At 46.5% G+C, this 16829-nt stretch overlaps 1 long non-coding RNA gene across 1 annotated transcript; it reads left to right on the forward strand.

Annotated features, from left to right (window-relative positions):
* The first annotated feature begins 6259 nt into the window (after positions 1 to 6259).
* LOC148123011 (uncharacterized) lies at positions 6260 to 16542 on the forward strand. Its single transcript, XR_015736759.1, has 3 exons — positions 6260 to 8962; positions 10475 to 10686; positions 12108 to 16542. It is a non-coding gene; the product is annotated as an uncharacterized LOC148123011 (long non-coding RNA).
* Positions 16543 to 16829: the final 287 nt, after the last annotated feature.

The raw sequence follows: 16829 nt of genomic DNA on the forward strand, positions 1-16829 counted from the left end.
CAAATATTAAGACGCTTGTTCTCTTTAGTATCATGGTATTACCGTAACATCCAGGAGACACTGCTGCAGTCAGTGATAAATAAACCTGTTATGTTAAAGTCTATTCTGTGAGTGTTTGGAGTCTGGGGCTGTGAATGTCCCCATACTCGTTATTGTTTCTTACCACCTGGACTGTTGGTAATCCTTGTACCTACGGCTCTATGGTTAATGATGGTCCCTGTAACAACGGTTGAGTGGTTAACTGGAAATTTAAGCATGATATTGGAGATATAGAGAAGTTGGTAAAGCAGTAGGAGAAAGAAGAAGAGGGAGAGTATATGGAGTGTTTTAGCACAGGAGAGTTAAGTATGGTGATGAGACTTATTTTTCTGGAACTGGAGAAAAAGTGGCTGATCTTGGTGTCCTCTGGAGCTTAAGGGAACAGGGACCTGTTTGAGTTACCATATACGAGGGGGTATCTTGAGCTGGAAGAGTAGAAGGTTTAAGGTGAGACAAATGGATGCCATGAGGAAGTCCCTTGAGCTTGGCAGCTGTGGGGGTTACAAGAATTACTTTAAAGGGGCCCTGCCATTTAGGGGAAAAGGGTGAGGGGCGTTGGTCTGGGGTAGAGAATACTACCTGATCTCCTATTTTAATCGGAGATGGGCATGAATTGGTTGAGGTAATGAGTAGGTTGTTGGTAAAATCCCATAATAGGGAGCAAAGATGGGATAACAGTGAAGTGAGCAGGTGATCAGGAAGGGGAGAGGTTTTAGGTGAGCAGCCTAGTGTTAAAACCGGCAGCCCATACATGAGTTCAAAGGACAAGATGGAAAGGGGGCTTTTGGGGAGAGCCCTAAACCTAAGAAAGGCCAGAGGCAAAAGTTTAATGCAGTCACGGTAAAGCTCCTGTGACATCTTAACTTTATAAGGAACGATTTGTTCGTTCTACCTTCTCTGAAGACTGAGGATGGTATAGGATATGAAAATGCCAGGGAGTGTTGAGAGCCTTCGATCAAGTTTGAGAGATCTGGGAGGTAAACTCTGGGCCATTATCCGACAGAAGAGAGGTTGGGATTCCAAACCGGGGGATAATTTCTCAGAGAAGAACATTGGAAACTGTTTGGGCCCTCTTGTTAGTGGTGGGAAACGCTTCAATCCACCCAGACATGGTGTCCACCAAGACCAGGAGAGATTTAACTCTTATGACTGTGGGCATATGAGTAAAATCAAGCTGCCAGTCAGTTCCTGGAAAAGAGCCTCTGGCCTGGTGAGTGGGAAAAGGGAAGCTATAGTTGGTCTTGGAATCTGACTTTTGAGAGATTTTACAAGAGGCAGTGATAGCTTTTAAGAACTCTAAGTCCTCAGGGGTGTGTTGGAGGTGAGCCTTGACAAAAGGAAACAGAACTTTGCTATTAGGATGGAAGAGCTGATGTAGGTAGGACAGAATTAGCCAGGTGTCAGAGGTGTCTGCGAGAATGTGGGCTGTACTGTATGAACCCCCTGAGGTGACTGAGGTAGGTTTGGGCTCTGGAATCTTGCTGTTCTAGCTGCTTGGTCAGCCCGGTTAGTAGTTCTGAACACATTAAAAAATTTGACCATTTATATGGTGGTTAACCGTTAACTTGCATGTCTTTATCACCTTCAACTGTTATTTGATACCTTATATAAGATTAGGAGTTTATAGCTTTATCTTTGTTAAGTTTGAGCCTTAAAAAAACCAATTTTTGAATTGAAGCTCTTTTAGTATCAATATAAAACGTTTAAATACAGTTTATTTCTTTTCATTTTATGTGCACTGGTGTTTTGTCTGCATGTATGTACATGTGAGGGTGTACTATCCCATGTAACTAGAGTCACAGACAGTTGTGAGTTGCCATGTGGGTGCTGGGATTTGAACCTGAGTCTCTGGAAGAACAGCCAAAAAGCGCTCCTAACTGCTGAGCCATCTCTCTAGTCCCCAAAATTAAACTTTTACATCATAGATTCAGTCCATAAGGAGACCGACAGTTTTACTGATTCTATTATAGTGAACCATGAATAAAAATGGGCACAGTAAAGAAAACAAACTAGCTACTACATATGTGGTATTTGAATGTATTTGGCCCTCATAATCTCACAGGGAGTGGCACTATTAGGAGATATGACTTTGTTGGAGGAAATGTGTCACTGTGAGGGCGGGCTTTGAGGTTTCCTATGCTCAAGATACCACTCAGTGAGTCAGTTGATTTCCTGTTGCCTGAGTCAAGATGTAGGACTCTCAGTTCCAGTACCACATCTGCCTGCACACCTCCACGCTCCCTGTCCTGATGATAATGGACTGGACTTCTAAAACTGTAAGCAAGCTCCCTCAGTTAAATATTTTCATTTATAAGAGTTGCCATGGTCATGGAATTGCTTTATAGCAATAAAAACCTACCTAACACAACATGGGTAAAAAGGGGAAAATTGTATTCCAAACTGCCAAGGCTGTCTCCCGGGAAAGCAAGGAGAAATGATAGGGGGAATGATTTCTAGGCTTAAATGAGACCAGGCTTATTTAAATGAAAAAGGGCTTTGTGAGCTGGGGTGGGGCTTGTGAACAGGGACTGAGGGACCCTAGAGATTAACATTGACCTAGATAAATTAATAGGCACCAGAGTCATGTGTTAATTGAAGGGCCACAAGTTCTTCTTGCCAGAGACAAGGAGGATGACTCCCTTTGTAGCAAGCAGGAACTTTCTTCAAGCCCCTGAGGGAATGGGGGCTTTTGTCTAAATGCCTGATCTTGGAAAAAGGACTTTTTTGGGGGAACCAGCCAACCAGTGTAGAATATTGCAGGATTTGTATGGCTTTATCAAAATAGCTAAAGCTTAAAGTGAACAAAGGCGAAGTTATACAAATATTACTGAGAACCTGAGTGGCCTTTCTGTCTCACCAGCCAGCTCCCAAATAACCCCACAGAGACTTATTGTTATTTTTAATTATAAATGCTCAGTCAGTGACTTAGGCTTATTTATAACTAGATCTTATAACTTAAATTAACCAATTTCTATTAATTTACTTGCTGCCACTTGGCTCATGGCTGGTAACCTCATCTTGTACACATTCTGCTTCTTCTGTATCTGGATGGTGACTCCGCCCTTATTCTTCCCAGTGTTCTCTCTGCCCTGGAAATCCTGCCTATCTATTGACTATTCCGTTTTTTTATTAAACCAATCTGAGTAACAAATCTTCACAGTGTACAAAAAGATTATTCTACAGCATGAGTAGACCTTAGAAAGTTATCATCTTGATTATCAAATATGCCTTATTTATCAAACAAATCTTATCAAATATATGTTACTTATCTAAATTTCCCAGCAGGGGAGAGGCATCCCTTTCTACATGTTGGCGGGTAGGGCAAGGGGAAGCTTCCTGTTCCATTGGTGTGGCTTTTGTAGTAAAAGGAGACAAAGCAGGGAGCTCCATAGGAACACTTACCCAGTAGAAGGTGAGTGGCTAGAGCCGGTGGAGGAGAAAACAGCTGGAGAGTGCAAGTGTTGTAGTAAGTAGAATTGCCCACCACGCTGTGGGTGAAAGATTCCTGGTGGTGGTGCGACCCTGGTAAGTCCCCTGACGGGTGGGGGACTGCAGCAGGTGGGAGACAAGACAGATATGCCATGCAGAGAGAGCTTAGGTATAGAGTTTATTTAATGGGTAAGGGGATTATGGAGTGAAGAGATAAAGAGAGAGGTGGGGAGGGAGGAAGGAAGGGGGAAGCAGAGGGAAGCAGTAGTTACCTCTTCAGAAGAAGAGCAGACAGAGGGCGGAAGAAGGGAGAGAGAAAGAAAAGGCGAGGGATCTTGCCTCAGCGGGAAGGGGGGGGAGTTTGGGGGTAGGAGGGGCTTGTCTCCTAAAGGAACCGGTACTCAGGTGACCCTAAAGATCAGCAAAATGGTAACAGTGGGGCACTGAAGGGCATTGTAGGGAAATGTCCTTGCTGCAGCAGCAACCCAAAAGGGCTTAATAGGGAGGTGACCATGTGGGGGTGGCCCAGAAGGGTGTAGCAGAGAAAGAGGACACTTACTGAGTAGGTGAGGAGAGGTGGTTAGATGAGGTGGAGGGAAAAAACAGTTGAAGAGGCAGGCTCTAGCAGCTTGGTTCAGAGGGGCCAAGTTCCTCGGTGTAATAGTCTGTCCTGACCCTTTAAGAGACAAGCCCCACCCATTCCCTCATTCCCCCCATCCACCACTGAGACAGGCAGATCTTCCTGCCTGCCTGCAGCCCAAGTCCTTCCTCTCTCTCCCTCCCTCTCTCTCTCTCTCTCTCTTTCTCTCTCTTCCCCTCTCTCTCTCTCTCTTTCTCTCTTTCTCTCTCTCTCCCTCTAAGACAGCTTCTGCCTTGCTCCCTTCTCCCCACTTCTCCTCTATCCCACCTCTTTCTCTCTCTCTCTCTCTCTCTCTCTCTCTCTCTCTCTCTCTCTCTCTCTCTGCTCTTCCCCCATCTCCCCTTCTCCCCCTTTCCCTTACCCCTCCATAACCCACTAAATAAATATCCACTTCCTCTGCATGGCGTGCCTACCCATCTTGATCTCTCACCCATCATGTGGCTCCCTGCCTAGGACCCTGCTGCCTTCGTGGCCTGCTGTGGTCTTGGGACCTGCTGCCTGCTGCCTGTCACCACTCAGGGACCTGCAGCATGGTCTCATGGCCCCCTGCCCACTACTGCCACTCGGGGACCTGCGACCCTCAGGGTGCCTGCAGCATTTTACTTTTACCATAACACTTGGGGAGGGAATTCATTTAAACCATTCTCAGCTTTTGGCAGCAGATGAATGAAAAAAAGAAATAAAAAAGGAAAGGAAAAGAAAGGTGTAACTGCTCCTGGGTGAGATTACCTGGCATGAGTGAGAAGGAAGCACGGAACACACAAACCCGCTTAGGAGTTTATTAGAGGGGGCATGTACAGGCCTGGGAAGTCAGCGTGCATAGAGAGAGAGAGAGAGAGAGAGAGGAAGATGGCGCGACCACCTTTTAAAAGCTGCCTGCGCATGTGCACAAGGGGTTGATGTGGCTACATCACACACAGATGACGGGGCTCACGCATGTGCGCAAGGGCTTAGCTGAGTCATACGTGGATGATGTAGTCCACGCCATACGCGGGTCACACAGGGCTCTTTAACATCTCCGGGGGCCATTAGGCACTTCTGCCTGAAGGCTTGTCTGCACATGCATGGCCCCTAGAACTTGGAAGTATCAGCCTTATTGTGACTGAAATAGTTACCCTGGATATGGTGGAGAAGAAAATTTCTTGTTGATGTGTGGGAGAGCATAGTCAGAGGTGGGGATATCTGGGAGAGTCCAGAGTGGACATGACTAGGCTAAGCTGGGCCACATAGGAGAGGAGAAGGGAGAGGGGAACCAGGTGAAACAGCCAAGAAGCCAAAGGTAAGAGAGGGGCATAACCAAAATGGCTGGATGTAATGGAGGAGGGGTAGGGGGAGAGTTCAGGGTAGAGGGTGGGGTATTCCAGCCACACCCTGTAGGAGGTAGGGACTAAGGGATGCTGGGTAAATCAGGAGGCCAGGTCTGTTTTGAGATGTTAAACAAACACGTCAACTGTTTGTCTTGGCTTTGAAATTTAACAATCCCCACCTGTGTGACTGGTTCCAAGCCCATCTTCATATTTGTATATTGGCATCTGTATAGTACATTGCTGTCTTTGACAGTCATTTCCTCATCTTCTTGTTCACATTTAGAAGTACCTGATAAAATGTATGCTCCTGAAGGATCTGAATTCTTAGCAGAACTCAATTATTCTTAGAATTACAACCTGCCTGGCTAAATGTGATGGCACAGGCACAGGCATATAATTCCAGCAAGAGGATCAGGAACTCAAGGTCATGGTTAACCTTTTATTACCTGTGGTGGTTTGAAGGAGAAATGGCCTCCTCTTAACTTAGGCTTTGGAACACTTGGTCCCTGGTGGTTGGTGCTTGTTATGGAATAGGGCAGAGTCACCAGGAGAAGCAGGGAGAAGCAAGATGAACAGGCAGTGTTAAAGGTACTAAGTCACGTGGTACAACATAGATAAGAAATACGGGTTAATTTAAGTTGTAAGGGGTAGTAACAAGCCTGAGCTATTGGCTGAGAATTTGTAATTAATAATAAGTCTCTGTGTGGTTATTTGGGAGCTAGCTGGCAAAACAAAAAACATCTACCTACAGGTGCTTTTGGGGGAGATTTAGGCAGTGCAAACTTACTGGAGAAGTCCAGCACTCACAGAGATCCTCCTGCCTCTGCCTCCTAAGAGCTGGGATTAAAGTCAAAATAAATTTAAATAAATTATTTAAAAAAATAAATCGAGTTTGTAGTCCCTAGCCAGGCATGGTAGTACACACCTTTAATCCCAGCTCTTGATCTCTGTGAGTTTGAGACCAGCCTGGTTTACACAGGGAGACCCTTTCTCAAGAAACAAACAAACAAAAAGTCCCACTCGCTTCCAGTTTGTCTCTCGGCTTCCTGACTTCCCGACTGCAAGTGAAATTGTGATTGCTCAGTTTCCAGTGGCTGCCAAGCCTGCTACTTGATGTTATGCCCCATTACCATAATGGGCTCTTCCTCTGGAACCAGGCACAAAATAAACCCTTCTATAACTTGCTTTGTGTTGTGGTATTTTTTTCACAGCAACAGAAAGCAACAAATACACCACCAGGCACAACAGTGATGACTCTGAAAACTCATCAAGAACCTGGGCGATGACGGCACACGCCTTTAATTCCAGCGTTTGGGAGGCAGAGGCAGGAAGTCTCTGAATTGAAAGTCAGCCTGGTCTACAGAGTGAGAGTGAGTTCCCGGACAGCCAGGCTACTCAGAGAAACCCTGTCTAGGAAAACAAGCAAGTGGCGGTGGGGAGAAGAAGAAAACCCACCACGAATTATACCTCTCTGTTAGTAATGCAACAATTTGTCCATCCCCTTATAATTTAATGGAATTCTTCCTCTACCTCTTCCCAGCATACCTGTATTGACCAAGACATGAAAGGTACCATGTTCTTCTGAGTAGGACTCTGCTCAGTGCTCAATAAACCCATTATTGTAACAGACTAGTGAGGGATAACCTGTGGATAAAGGTTCCTGTCACATAGAACCAGAGATTTGGTGTAACCTTAATGAGAAAACAAAGAAGGAATTCTCTATCCCTTCTACTCTAAAGATTGGAATCAAGAATAAAATAGCTGGGCAACACATCTTTTTTTAAAAAAATATTTATTTATTTATTTATTATGTATACAATATTCTGTCTGCATGTATGTCTGCAGACCAGAAGAGGGCACCAGACCTCATTACAGACGGTTGTGAGCCACCATGTGGTTGCCGGGAATTGAACTCAGGACCTTTGGAAGAACAGGCAATGCTCTTAACCGCTGAGCCATCTCTCCAGCCCTGGGCAACACATCTTTAATTTTGTTTTTGGAGTTTTTGTTTGTTTGATTGTTTATGATGCAGGGGTTTTTTGTGTAGCCCTGGTTGTCCTGGAACTCACTCTGCGAACCATTAGACTGACCTCAAATTCAGAGATCCGCCTGCCTCTGCCTCCTGAGTGCTGGGATTAAAGACGTGCACAGTCTGGTTTGGCAACATGGTTCTTTAATACCAGCTCTTGAGAGGCAGGTGGATCTCTGTGAGTTCAAGTCTGACTTGGTCTACATTACAAGTTCCAGGTCAGCCAAAGTTATACAGAGAGACCCTGTCTCCTTTTCCTCCTCTTTCTCTTCCTTGTCACCAGTGGAGATGAAGAAATTGCTCAGCAGTTAAGAACACTTTTTTTCTTTCAGAGGCTGTGGTCCCAGATTCAATTTCTAGCACACACAAAGTTGTACACAACTATTGGCAAACCCAGATTTGGAATTCTGAAGGCCTATCCTGGCCTCTGTGGGCACCAGATGTTTGAGTGGTGCCCATACATATGTGCAGGAAAAATATTCATATACATAAAATAAAAGCAAAATAAGTATATCTAAAACATCAACAAAAAAAATAAGGTCAGGCATGGTGCTGCATGCCTTTAATCCCAGCATTTGTGAGGCAGAGGCAGATGGAAATCTCTGGAGTTCAAGGACAGCCTTGTCTACGGAGTGAATCCCAGGACAGCCAGGGCCACACAGAGAAACTCTGTCCTGAGAAAACAGGAAAAAAAAAAAAAAGAAAGGAAAAGAAAAAGAAAAGAAAAAAACTGCCGGTTGTGGTAGCGCACGCCGGTAGGATTTGCTGAAGGAGGCAGAGGCAAGAGGACCATGAGTTCGAGGCCAGCCTGGACTACACACTTAAAAAAAGAAAAAGAGAAAAAAGAAAAAGGAAAAGAAACTATATTCCACTTAGCAGGGCGTAAAATTAATTTCCCCACAAAGGGGACCCAGTCTAAATTAACAAATAAAATCAAGGCTATCATTCATAGTCATTCTCTAAGAGTCACTTGTTTTTTGTCTTATAAACCTGTGTGTCCAATAATCTGAATTCCATCTTTGTATCCCAGAAGGCTGAGTACCCTAGTACCATTGTGTTTTGCAGGACTCTGTCTTCTGAACATGGGATGGCTGTTGCCATCTTGAAATTAGAACAGTTGTGATTGCCCCAATAAGACCCTCAGAGGATTGGGACTGTTAACTTTACCCCTCGGGGACACAGCAGCAGATTCCAACCTGAGACTCCAGTCACATCCTCCTTGCCTGTCGCATTCTATCAGCTGCATGCGGTCCTGCCCGACTGGAACATGTCTTCGAGGGTTAGAGCATGTAAGAGGCAGAAGCGTGACCGCAATAGGAGTTTCAACTTGGCCTTCATGAGGTCACCGCCCATACCAGGGTGGGCTTTTTGCTAATGCAATTAGTTCTGGGTGATCCAGGCTCCTGTGAACAACCCATCATCCATGTTCCTATAAGGAAGTCCAATAAGCGTACTGCTACACCCAGCTGAACTTGGGTGGATGTGTTCCTCGGAAGGATTGTTGGTACACTATCTGCGGTGAGTAGGTGGTTTGGGGTTTTGTTTGCTTGTTGGTCTGGTTTGTTTTTGCCTCTCCTTAGGAAAAGTATCACAGCACTTTGTCCCTTAAATGTCATCATCATCATCATAATACTAGGGTTCTGTTATGGTTTAGATGTGAGATGTCTCCCACACTGTTTGAACACTTGCTCCCTAATTGATAGTGCCCCTTTGGCACACAGACCCTTTAGCAGGTAGGGAGTAGATAAGGAAATGAGTCATGATGAGGCGGGGCTTGAGGGTCATAGCTAAGGCCTTCTCCCTATCTTTCTATTTCCTGTCCATGGAGCTGTGAAGAGGTAAGGAAGCCCAGCTGCATGTCCCCAGCACTGTGCAGCTGTCGGAGTCCGGTGCTAGCCCGGACCATAAGTTATTTCTCTACCAGACCCCAACATAAACTATCTCTCTTTGGACCGGCATGGAGGAGAGGGGGAATAAAGACATGACTCACATGGTTTCATTGGGAGGGAGATTCTCAGTGGTCCCTCATAAAGTCCTGAGTTAACATCCTGAAGAATTTTCTCTGTTTATTCTCCAAACAGTCTTTATACCAAAACTTAACTCAGGAGGAAATGCATTAGCATTCTGTCTCCTAGGTAACCAGGTGAATGGCATTTTGTCATATCCGCATCTACCTGTCTGCTGTGTATGCTAGCTGTCACATAGGTTTGAATCAGCATCTCCATCAGGCATCCTCCAAATTACAAAGAAAAGAGCAACAACATTTTGACCCTTTGTTAGGGCAGTGACAGCCAGTCTGCAGGGCTACCTGACCACCTCAGGTGGGGTCTATGGCTTCAGAGGCTGGCTGCCATACCAAATAGAAATATGGGCCTACATGCAGTTCTTGCCACACCTTCTCTGTCAGCGTGGTAAACAAACGTAACCCCTTCCGAACTAACCTGCTCTTGTCAAGCATTTCTTGTAGTGATGAGAAACCTGACTTATACAGGCTCCCTCCTGGCTCTTCTGCCATAATTGTCCTTACTCTGTAGATCAGGAAGCCAGGGCCCGGGTATTTTCCCCCTCACACTGTAACCCTGGCCTGCAGGACTGGAATTCACTATGTGCTCAGATCACAACAGTCCTGCTGCCTTAACCCCCCCAGGTGGGACTACAGGCATGAGCCACTCTGCCTGGCTCTACAACCAAGATTATGTCACTTGCTAAATGCAGTAAAATTCTGATGACAACCTCCCCCATTTTGGGGGGGGGATAGGGTCCCCAAGTTGACCTCAAACATTCTAGGTAGCTGAGGATAACTGACAACTTTCTTTTTCTTTTTCTTTTTTCTTTCTTTTTCTTGGTTTTTCGAGACAAGTTTTCTCTGTAGCTTTGGTGCCTGTCCTAGAACTAGCTCTGGTAGACCAGGCTGACCTCAAACTCACAGAGATCCAACTGCCTCTGCCTCCCAAGTGCTGGGATTAAAGGCATGTGCCACCACACTCAGGTTAACCTTGAATTCTTTATTTTCCTGTCTCTATTCCCCAGGTTCTGTGATTAAAGGTGTGTCAGTTTTGATGGCAAAACCCTAGGAATAAGGGAATCCAAAATATCTAAAGCTGAAAAATGCAAGAGTATGTATCCCAGGGTCTAAGGACACAGTATGGTAGTGGAGCGCTGGCCTAGGACAGTAAAAGTGATGTTGGGGAGCGTTGTTGATCCGGATGTGGAGCGGCCGAGTGCTGACTCATCTTGTTGAGGTATGGCACCATCTGGTGGAAATGGGCTCTGGTTGGAATAATAATGGAGTGACTCAATGGTGTGTAAAGCTGGGCTCACCAGATCAACTACAATTCTTTCATTAGCTAGCTTTTGTTTTCTTCATCAAAATTAAGATTGTTGGATCACTGTGTAGGTCCGAATATTTACAGAGCCATTTATTGAACTTGACTGTCACTCTTGCGCATTCAAAACACAACTCATTTTGAGAACTCATTTATTATGGTTTTAGTCAGAGGAACATACATCCGTGTCCTTGTAAGATTTTAGACAATTCTGAAGCCATTTCTGACTATTCCAAACCCTTTCAGCCTCCGTGCCTTAGTGCTTCCCCTCCTCCCCTGGAACCAAGGACCTAACAGCTACACATGCACATACTCAGTTCCTGAACAATTACCCATACACGTATGTTTTGATTCAGTCCCCTGGGAAACGGGGCCAAAATGACCTCTTACCTCATCTGATCTGACAATAGTTCTCCAGTCCATTATTGGTATTAGCCCTTTTCGAACAAGTCAATCATAATGGTCAAGGGGCTTGTTTCTATGGGGCCTTCTCCTTTAAAAGTAGACTGTACCAGCTATTTGAGGTCTCTCGGCTTCCTGAATGCTGAGGGACCCTGTCATGACAGAATTAATAAAATCCTCATGCTTTTGCATCGGCTGTGGTATATGAGGTGGTCTCTGGGGGCGACTCCTTCTTGGGTTGGACACTAGAGTCCAACATTTGGTTCCCTGACGGGGAATCGAGTCGCTCCCAGACACACTCTGGACCCAGTTGGAGGTATAAAGAAACGAACTCATTTTTATGTCTGTCTGTTTGTGTATTATGTTTCTGTTTCTGTGTAATTATGAATAAATAATTTGAGAATTGTACTTGCGCAGGGTCTGTATTGAAACAGGGCTAAGGGAGGAGGCAGACGTGTCCTGAGATCCCTTGCCCTCGTCCTGAAAGACGTTTCATGGGCATTTACTGGAGGCTGAGATCCCTTGCCCTAGCCCTGAAAGACGTTTCATGGGCATTTACTGGAGGGAAGGGTGACCAGGTCGCCCTAATCTCCAGGGGAGGCGTGATCCTTCATCTATATTTTTGGATCTGTTGCCGCGCGGCTTCTGATTTGGAGTCTATGTCTGTCTTTTTGTTCTTATGTATTTTCAGCTCTGCACCAGAGTGGTGGTGAGAGCACCAGCTTCTGGTTTTGAGTTTGTGTCTGCTTCTATGTATTTTTGTTTTTGTATGTCAGTTTGTCTTTGTTAAAATCCACCTGCACGAATTCAGAACCTGTCAATGGCCCTCTAGTCATCATCAGTTTCCCTAATTCCGAAAGCAGCCCCTCAGCTGGAGGAGGCGATGTGGTGGTTGCCCCTCCCTGAGCCCTTTGTCTTCTCTCTTTCCTGTACAGGAGCAAAAGAAACCCAGAATCCAGGCACCTCCAGTTCTTCCTGTTATCCAGCCAAACACGACAGATTTCTCCCTCCTCCTCCCCCGGAGGAAACACTTCGTTCCTGAGGAGCCCTGCTGGTTGGGTCCTAGCCCTGAAAACTTCAGCACTCAGCATCTATGCTGGGACAGGGGAGGGACGTCCGCTAGGGAGAGTGACCTCCCAAGCATTTCCCCTTTGCTCAGTAGCAGGTCAATTACAATACTGCTTTTTTCTGCCTCTAATCTTTACTTATAACCCTTCCTTTTCTTGGGACCCTCAGACTGTGACTGGGCTTATAGAATCTGTTCTGGTTATCTATCAGCCCACTTGGGATGATTGCCAGCGGCCCTTACAGATGCTCCTAACCACAGAGGAAAAACAGTGAGTTCTCTTTGAAGTTTAAAAGAATGTCCCAGGAGCTGACAGCAGACCAACCCAATCACGGAATGATAGAGGACAGGATGCCTTCCCTCTGACTTGACCCAAATGGGACTTCAATACTCCAGCTGGTAGGGAGCAGCTCCGTCTTTAATGCCAGATTCTGATTGGCGGGTCTAAAAAAAGGGGGGGGGTTACAAAGCACCCCACTAATTTGCTAATTTGGCTAAGGTAAGAGCAATAGTACAAAGGTCTGATAGTACTCCTGCAGGCAGATCGCCAAGCCAATGTAATGATGTCTTTTATAGGCCAGTCAGCATCAGACATTTGTAGCAAGTTGCAGAGAATGAAGGGACTGCAGAGATGCTCACTCCAGGACTTAATAAAAGAAAAAAAAATTAGACAGATAGGGAGGCCACAGAAGACGACAGCTGCAGAGACTGTGCACCTCAGACAGAGTAGCCCCTGAGTGGCCGAATACTGGACTTAAGCTGCCACCACCTGGGTCGAATAAAAAAAAAAAAAACCAATGAGGAGAAATGGCCCTACAGGGCTTTGGGCTCAAGACACTTCCCAAAGCAGCTGCTGAGCAGAAGCGGTTGGAGATTGGTTGGAGAACGCTACTGAAGCGGTGCTCTGCCCACCTGAGAGGCCACCATGACAGTACTGAAATTCCCCCTCTTGCTTACGCTGTTCACCCAAGTGTCTGATTCTAGGGTGTGGGGGGGGGGGGGAAGGGGAGGGATTCCCCTTCACTGTGTCTAAAACATTTGACTATGGACTGAGTACTCTATGTTATCAATGAACCACCTTATGAACTGTAGATCTGGAATCAAAAGCCTTTTTGTTTTTACTCCCCCTGCTGTTTCCCCTGCAGGGAAAGCAAGCTGCTCTCGGCCTTTGTCACCTCGCTGGGCAAGAGCCCTAGAGACAGCAATGAGCCAGGTGGGAGCAGCCCCAGGGTAGCAGGCCGGGTGGCAGGGCTGGAGAGGCTCAGGCAGGCTGGCGTATGCCCCCACCTCACCAGAGTTTGGAACAGATCCAAGGCCAGCAGCGCAAATTCAGTGGCTGATGAGGCAGAACTGCAAGGAGTGGAGCCCGCAAGCTATCCAGAGCCGCACAGCAAAGAGGGGCAAGGAATAGCAGCCAGAGTCCCTGGCCGGGAGAAGGCCGAGGAGCCCGCGCCCAGTGCCGCCGCTGCCACTGCGGGCAACGACCCCTCTGTTGCCGGACTGAGCAGGACTGAGCAAGCCTCCTAGTCAATGGAGGTGGGCTTCGGAGAGGCAACAACTGGTGCCACCCCGAAGAGGAGGGGCGGGGGACATGGAACTAACAGTCTTCTTAAAGGTACATCGGCCTTTTGATACGAACTACAGATGGCAGAGAAACTTTTTCTCACCATGACTAAGAAGATCAAAGAAGAAATCTTCCCGAGGTTTGGCCTGCCCAAGGTAATCAGAATTTATGATAAAACTGCCTTGTTGCCCAGAAAAGTCAGGACATGGGTAAGACTGGGGAAAATTACATTATGCATACAGACCCCAGAGTTCAGGACAGGTAAAAAGGATTAAAAAAAAAAAAGTCCTAAAACAAATTAAGCCTTAGAACTGGCATTAGAGACTGGGCACAGCTCCTGCCCCTAGCCCTGTTCTATGTAGATCCAATATGGGGGACCTTCCCCCCTTGGCTTCCTAAGGCCCCTCATGACCCATCGGCTCACAAACCCATTCTGCAGGCGCGGTTAAAGGCTCTCCAGATCTCCAAGCCCAGGCATTGAGACCCCTGGCCACCCTGACACTCGGAAATCTCGCATTCGTTCCAGAATTGGCGCCTGGGATGTATCCGGAGGGACATGAAAAAAGCACAGCACCTCACAGCCAGAACAGCAGCTTCCGGCTCATACCTGCAATCCAGGCCTCCTCAAGCCCTTGCTTTGATACCCCAGCCCTCACCCCTGATTTCTGTCAACTAGTAGCAGGGTTAGCCTCCTGGGATATCTGAGATGCATATCCCCCACAGCTGCCCCTGGAGGCTGGCAGAAGATTTTCCCCTAGAAGAAATATTTGGGTGCGGGGGTCAAGAACACAGATGCCCCTTGGGAAAGCCAGATTTTTATACTGTGGTGCCTAAAAATATAAAATTATACTTCCCCAAAACAATGCTCCATGTGGAACACAGGGACATGTGACATCTCCCCGACTTGTATCCCAGGGGCAAACAATGGGACTGTCTCCATGGGTGTCAGAAAAGACTTGGGACATGAGATGTTATCTAAAACCAAGTTCTATCTGACCAGCGCCTGCTGCTGCCGGCAGGATTAGACTCCCCTAAAGGGGCCCTAATTAGTCCTGCTGTTGCCTGCTGAACTAAGCAACTCTCCCTGCTTCTCTGTTGGAACCTCCCAATGCCAGCCCAGGCACCTGGAAATCTCACACCTGTTCCAGGTTGGCGATTTTTGTGTATGTTTGGAGACAACGGTCCCAGAACCTTGAACCTCGCTGGAAGGGACCCTACACCATGCTTCTTAAGACACCTACTGCCCTCAAAGTGGACGGTATTGCAGCCTGGATCCACACGTCTCAAGTCAAGCCTGCACCTCCACAGAACGACCCAGGACCTTCCAAATGAAAGCTTCAGCGTACCCAAAATCCTCTCAAGGAGGCCTGATTCTGCCAGGCTTGCTGATCTTTACCCTGATGTTTATACCTTAGGACTTAACCTGGACCCTGACTAACTTTGAGACTGGGCAAGCCTTAAGGCTAGCCACTGGAATTCATCCCCTGAATACCTGGTTCCCCCAGCTAACTTTTAACCTATGTGTTTTAGCAAAAGACTCTTGGGAGGATACTGAGCAAACCCCCGGAAACTCTTGTCCTACATGCAAATATTCTAAATGATATATTTGTCTGGGGGAAAAAACAAACTCTGAAGTATGAGGGGGGGGGGGGCTAAAGTATTTTGTTATGCTGTCTGATGATGTAAAAACAATGAACCAATGTCAATGTCTCCTGGTTGGGGGTTAGCAAAAAGAACTAAATGGTTAACAGGCAATACTTGGGGTTTACAGTTGTATGATCCAGGAAGGAAAGACATAGGAATTCTGCTCACCCTGTGAATTGTTATAACACCTCCCATGGCCATGGTACTAGGGCCCAACCCAGTATTACCTGACTAGGGCCAGCTAGCCCCTGCTGAGGTAGCCCCCTTTGCCAGGGTCCTGGGCCCCACTCCTAGTGCTAAGAACCCTTCTGCAACCCCTGCTTCGTTGCTGGCAACCTCTAATACAGGCCAGCGACTGTTTAGTCTGATAATTGGAGTTTTTTCTTTGCTAAATAGTACTGACCCCAGCTTGACATACTTTTGCTGGCTATGCCTGTCAGCAGGACATCCCTATTATGAGGAAATAGCTTCATCTGGCAGTTTCAACCATATCAGCTCTCATATGTCCTGCAACTGGGGACAAACCTAACTCTCCCAAGTCCCAGGACAACAGAGCCTGGTGCCCTCTATTGATCTATGATGGGCCTACAACACTGATTTGTTAATTTCTGTGTACAGATCCAATTAGTCCCCCAAATTTACTAATATCTCAAGATTGAGATATTTGACCAAATAAGAGGAGGGAATGTAAGATTTTAGACAATTCTGAAGCCATTTCTGACAATTCCAAACCCTCTCAGCCTCTGTGCCTTAGTGCTTCCCCTCCTCCCCTGGGAACCAAGGACCTAACAGCTACACATGCACGTACTCAGTTCCTGAACAAGTACCCATACACGTACGTTTTGATTCAGTCCCCTAGGAAACGGGGTCAAAATGACCTCTTACCTCATCTGATCTGACAATAGTTCTCCAGTCAATTATTGGTATTAGCCCTTTTCGAATAATCCAATCATAATGGTCAAGGAACAACCCCTCTTGTTTCTATGGGGCCTTCTCCTTTAAAAGTAGACTGGACCAGCTATTTGAGGTCTCTCGGTTTCCCAAATGCTGAGGGACCCTGTCATGACAGAATTAATAAAATCCTCATGCTTTTGCATCGGCTGTGGTATATGAGGTGGTCTCTGGGGGCGACTTCTTCTCGGGTTGGACACTAGAGTCCAACATCCTATCAGGCCGTCCTTAGAAGGCAGAAGGCAGTGACTTCTCCCAAAGAAATCCATCACTGCAGGCCCCTTTCTTTTGGTTTGCTTGTTCTTTTGTTTCACTTTTTGAAGGGGGAATCTCATGTAGCCCAGGTTAGCCTTAAGCTGCTGCCTGTCCTTGACCTCAACTGTCAAGTGCTGGGGTTACAAGGATAAGTGTGTGTCATCTTGCCTTGCTCTC

This window comes from Myodes glareolus, chromosome 2 (assembly GCF_982192425.1).
Source record: "Myodes glareolus chromosome 2, mMyoGla1.1, whole genome shotgun sequence".
In the NCBI taxonomy this organism is placed as follows: Eukaryota; Metazoa; Chordata; class Mammalia; order Rodentia; family Cricetidae; genus Myodes; species Myodes glareolus.